This window comes from Cryptomeria japonica, chromosome 6 (assembly GCF_030272615.1).
Source record: "Cryptomeria japonica chromosome 6, Sugi_1.0, whole genome shotgun sequence".
Classification (NCBI taxonomy): Eukaryota; Viridiplantae; Streptophyta; class Pinopsida; order Cupressales; family Cupressaceae; genus Cryptomeria; species Cryptomeria japonica.
Genome location: NC_081410.1, coordinates 201390959 through 201396958, shown reverse-complemented (window position 1 = coordinate 201396958; position 6000 = coordinate 201390959). Strand labels below are relative to the sequence as shown.

Genomic DNA, 6000 nt, shown 5'->3' with positions numbered 1-6000 from the left:
ATACCTTTTCTAATGCTAAGGAAACTTCTTGGAACATTCTAATAGGAGCATCCTACTACTCTAATAAAAAATCTTGATATTGTTGTTCCCTTCATTTAACCTGCCACTTCCACCCCTAATCCTTTGATCAACCTTAGCCATTAGGTCACCTAAAATTCCTAACTAGAATTAATGAACACACACATCACTGAATTTTTTCAAGAATGATGTAACTATCAACCCAACTTATGGGATGCCAGATAATCTCTCCCCATGGGACCATACTTTCACCTTCGAAAGAACTTTAAATACCAAAATATATAAAGAAAAAAATTATACAAATGCAAGGACCATCATCTCCCTAAGCCTCAACATGTAAGCAACAATGAAAACTAGCTCCATAAAATTGTCAACCCTCTCGAAAAGCCACAAAGAGAAATCAAGAAAAAAACATAGCAAAATATTGTGGGTTCCAAATCAAGAAGAACACACCAATGCAATATAGGTTCCAAAGAAAAAATAACACACCAAAATAATCTGGTATTCGAAGCAAAAAGGAAACATCTAAAATTTAAATTCAAATCTCCTCCTCCACAAGTTGAATTAGTTTCTCAGTCCAAGCATGCTTTTCCTTCATCCTATTCAAACATGCCTTTCCTTCATCCCATATTCCTCCATATAAATCTAAGTATCCCCACCCTCCAATACCTAAACACATTTTGGGCTCCTTGTACCCAAATAAACCATTCTTAATCTTCCATCCCCTTAATTTATTTTGGGTCCACACATCTCAAATGCAACCATCCAGACTCCCCCATTTGAACACCAACATCCATACTGAAATCCTAATCCAATGTTTCATCATCCTCCATGGTGTGTGCAACAATTGGTTCTAGTTCCCTCTGATTCCATGAGACTTCCACAGGCCATACCCTCTTTCTATCCTTCCATTCGTTGGCATATATAATCCATTATCCAACATATCATGTTCCTTTGATTGGCATCTTTGAATAAATCAATATCCATCCTTCATCCATTAGCTCCATGTCTCTTACTAACATCTTCCAACATCTTTAATTCCTTAGCATTGATACCTCCACAACATATATCTTCATGGAAAAATATGTTTGAGTCCTTCGTCCAACTCCTTTATACTCTACATTTCCTCTTTTCCATGCCATATTAAATTTAAAGGCAAAGAGAGAGAGGAGAGAGAGAGAGAGAGAGCGAGAGAGAGAGAGGAGAGGAGAGAGAGAGAGAGAGAGAGAGAGAGAGAGAGAGAGGAGAGACGAGAGAGAGAGAGGAGAGCGAGAGAGAGAGAGAGAGAGAGAGGAGAGAGAGGAGAGAGAGGAGAGAGGAGAGAGAGATGAGAGAGAGAGAGAGAGAGAGAGAGAGAGAGAGAGAGAGAGAGAGAGAGCGAGGAGAGAGAGAGAGAGAGAGGAGAGAGGAGGTCCATCCCGATGCTTAAAATTATTTCTTATGATGCCTTGGACAAGTATTGTGATGCAAACCCTAGCAAATATATTGTCATGTAAATCCTCCACCCAATAACACCCCTACACTAGAAGATAGATTTATTCCATCTTACTTGCCCATCCTATCTACCTATCCATTATACATATATCCATCATTCCCATCTTATATACTTATCTTTCCCATCCAATCTGTTGCTATTGTATGCACTATATCAATCCTCCTTTCAAAATTGATAAGCAAAGGGGATTCATATCGAAGCACACTTTAGGCAATCTAAGCCTTACTTTCTCCACACCACCTTATCATAACATCCTTCAGCATACCTCACCATCCAACTATCCTTTCACATGTAAACATTGCTTTGTCAACCTACATACATTTGGGGCATATTATATTGAACATGAGATAGTCCCTTGTAGATCCATATTAAATCCCTCCAATTCCTCATTTTCTCTACCCATGTCAAAAATGTGTTTCCTATGATATTCTCCATCCTTATGCTTCCTTCACACACATATCTTTATTACTTCACCCAATCTCTCCATTTCCTATTGAAGCAATCCCCCCATTCTCTTCATCTTTGTCCATAGCCTTTATTTTCCCTTGTATTGGTTCCAATAAAAATCACATAGCTCAACACAATTCCCATCTAATCCACTTATGTTAAATCCTCCACACTTCCAAATAATCCTTATAATAAATCCATCCAAATGCTAACAATCTTAGTCTATTATGTAGTGCATCATGTAGAAACATCCCTTAGTTTTGTTTCCATCCTTGCTATAACCCTTGATCCACTTTATTAAATTATCATCATCATGGATAACATTCCCAATCCCAGTGTTGCTTTTAATGTCAACAACATTATCAATGGGATAGGTTAAATTTTGTAATGTCCCCTTTTGGGAGGATACTAAATCGATTGTCCAATATACTTGTAGAATTATTTTAGGTTATGTATTTTTAGTGTACTGTGGTAATTTGGACAGATTCAATTCAATGTTCTTTCCCTCTTTAATGCACAAATTTGTTGTTTGTATCAATCTGATTTGTTGCCTATAGTGAGATATATATGTGTGTGTATGAGAATCCTCTCTATTCCATTAGGTCTGATTCTCTGGTTATCGATTTAATGTTTCCTCTTCTTTTCCTTTGATGTCTGCTTTATTATTGTTTGCAAATTTGTATTTGTGTTCTGATCTCTTTGGTAAATGTAAATATTATTCTTCCAGATTTTCTTATAATTCTGATTTAGTTCTACTCCTAAATTTGCTTTAATGCTTCATATATTTTGTTCTATTTAATGGACCCTTCCTTCTCAAATGAAAACTTCTCCACTTTATATCCTCCTATGTGAGGGAGAGTCACACCTCTTCTTAATGGTCACAACCTTTCACAATTACCATCCTTCGAAAGGGTCACAACCTTTGAAAGAGTCACTTCCTTATCTTCTTCCCATTAATGCTTCCTTCATTCCTTTGCTCCCTTCTTTCTTCCTTTTTTCCCTTTTTTTTTCCCAAATGAAATTCTCATGCCTTTTGACCATTCATTAAACTTAACTAAATTTTAATTATATAAATTTTAATTTTTATTCCTTTATATTTTAATTTATTATTATTTATTATTAAATCCTATTTCAACAAGGGGACATTACAATTTTAATCATTGCATTGTTATTATCGTCATCTTCAATCAATTTTATAATCTTTTCATTTCAATTCAACATTTACTTATTTTAAATTTAATAGTCATTCATCTATGTTTAAATTAACATAAGAGAAAATGAGGGTTCTAGCACATCTGACTGTTTGATATTTGCCTGAAAAGAGGATGAAAGCATATAAAACAATATCTCTGCTGGCTATGGGGTTCGAACCCATGCGCACTTATGTGCAGAAGATCTTAAGTCTTCCCCCTTAACCTCTCGGGCAAACCAGCTACATGAAAATTTTCTGCATTTTTAAAAAGTGTTTCTTTACAATAGTGCTTACGGTAGATTAGTTTTGCATATCTCTTTGTTTAAAGAGAAATCAGTAAAACAGAAAAGAGTTTAAATAAGAGGTACATTGGTATAAATGGCAGCTGTAGATGTGAGTGAAGTTCATTATATGACATGATAACAAGAGCAAACAATTGGAGGGTTCATTTGCTCAGGATTCTGCAATTGCTATTCTATGCTATTTAAAGAACCTTACTTTGCAGTCACAGAGATGGCCAGGGTTCGACTCCTGGCAATATTGATTCGTTTCGCCCTTCCTCTTTTAGCACTGTAAATAAATAAATATTAATATTACCATGCCTTGTCAAACAGAAAAGAGGTGGCTCTTTCAGTTTCATTTATTTTCTTATAATGGAAAGATATGAAACTAAAAAAATCCATTATAATGGTAGAAAACAAGAAAATAATTGCAAAGATAAAAAAATAAAAATAAAATTAAAAAAATCCATTGAAGTGAGAGGTCATATGAACAAGATATGTGACCCAATACTAATGAAAAACTATACTGTAAACAATGCTTAAGTGGCAATAATATTTAACGAACTTCACAAAGCATAAGCAGAAGAAATTGCTTGATCAATGATATTAATGTCCACTTCAAGGGAAAATAATTAACATTTACAGAACAAAACATATGCTTTACAGTGATCAATGCGTACGCAACATAGAATGTCATGCCAAAACAAATCAATATAAAACTGAACTTTAGCGAGCAGCCTCTTTTCTGTTTGACAAGGCATGGTCATATTAATATTTATTTATATACAGTGCTAAAAGAGGAAGGGCGAAACGAATCAATATTGCGAGGAGTCGAACCCTGGCCATCTCTGTGACTGCAAAGTAAGGCTCTTTAAATAGCATAGAATAGCAATTGCAGAATCCTGAGCAAATGAACCCTCCAATTGTTTGCTCTTGTTATCATGTCATATAATGAACTTCACTCACATCTACAGCTGCCATTTATACCAATGTACCTCTTATTTAAACTCTTTTCTGTTTTACTGATTTCTCTTTAAACAAAGAGATATGCAAAACTAATCTACCGTAAGCACTATTGTAAAGAAACAATTTTTAAAAATGCAGAAAATTTTCGTGTAGCTGGTTTGCCCGAGAGGTTAAAGGGGAAGACTTAAGATCTTCTGCACATAAGTGCGCATGGGTTCGAACCCCATAGCCAGCATAGTTATTGTGTTATATGTTCTCATCATCTTTTCAAGTAAATATCAAACAGTCAGCTGTGCTAGAACCCTCATTTTCTCTTATAGCCAACTTATAAATGTAATCGTAATTGTAATGCTAATTGTGTGCATATAGTTTTCATTTTCTCTTATGGCCAACTTATAAATGTAATTGTAAAGGTTGATTAGATCAAGCACAAGCCAAGTATTTAGTCTTGAAGGTTCACAATTCATACCTTTTTATTATGGTAGGATTGGTGTCTTACCTATTGAGTTGGTGCTCAAATTTTTGTGTTGGGGATTAGTGCCTACAAACACAATTGGGGATTGGTGTCTCTAGTAGGTGGGTGTCTACTTCATGTTGTAAGCGACTAATTATTTTTGTGAGGTTAGATTTGGGTAGTAGATCCAAGCACCTATTCTCATCATAGTTTTTCCCATCTTGGATTTTCACGTATATTAGGTTTTCTTTTCGTAGATGTATTTTTATGTCTTGTATAATTGCTACATCATTAAGAATATTTCTAAGAGCTACATTGATGTTTTAAGGTTTATTCTTGGAGAAGTTATTTATGAAAATTAATGTTTTATTTAGTTGAATTTGGAATATATTGATTCACCCCCCTCTTAGTATATTATGGGTCCTTCACTCTTTTAGGTTGTAAATAACCTACAAAATACCTTAATATTGCTTCAAATATAGTAGAAGTATTCTTACTTTGCCTATTCAAAAATTTGAAAGGGACATATGCCAACCTCCTCCACCGAGTGCATTCTAATATTTTATTTCCTCTTGTGAACCAATGTACACCATAGCTCAACCTCCTCTACCAAACATACTCTACTTCCCTCTCCTCTCTTGTGGGATTCCACCCACAAAGTCTCACCTCCAATAATAAAGTTTTTTAATAACCTCCTCTACACTCACCACCTCATATGGATACACCTCTCTTTTAGCATCCTTTTCGGCCACCTCTTTAATCTTCTCATTCTTTGTTGCAACTTGCTCCATAACCAACCTCTATGTTCTCTATAGCTATGCACTTCCCAAAATCTTTATGTCCTTGAAAGGACACTCCACTACTTCTGCATCATCCTCTTTCTCCTCCTCATCCTCTATTATCAATACTACTACAAGTTTATCACCTTCAACTACAACATTTTCTCCATGTACATCCTCAACCATCAACATCTTCATGCATTTACCGAGACATGTTACTAAAGCACCACTATCTTCTAGAATTGCTTTGTTATATTCTTTCCTGCCTTCACAAAGACATGCCTTTGTTACTGTAACCTCTTCTTCACATTCCTCTACACACATGTCCCACTACACATGAAATCATATTCTCTTCTTCTGTTCCCTTC

The 6000-nt window shown here is 35.2% G+C and overlaps 2 non-coding genes across 2 annotated transcripts; one reads left to right on the top strand and one right to left on the bottom strand.

The window, feature by feature from the left end:
- Positions 1-3310: 3310 nt before the first annotated feature.
- On the bottom strand, positions 3311-3393 carry TRNAL-UAA (transfer RNA leucine (anticodon UAA)). The gene has a single exon. It is a non-coding gene; the product is annotated as a tRNA-Leu (tRNA).
- A 1158-nt stretch (positions 3394-4551) lies between these two features.
- TRNAL-UAA (transfer RNA leucine (anticodon UAA)) lies at positions 4552-4634 on the top strand. Its single transcript has one exon. It is a non-coding gene; the product is annotated as a tRNA-Leu (tRNA).
- Positions 4635-6000: the final 1366 nt, after the last annotated feature.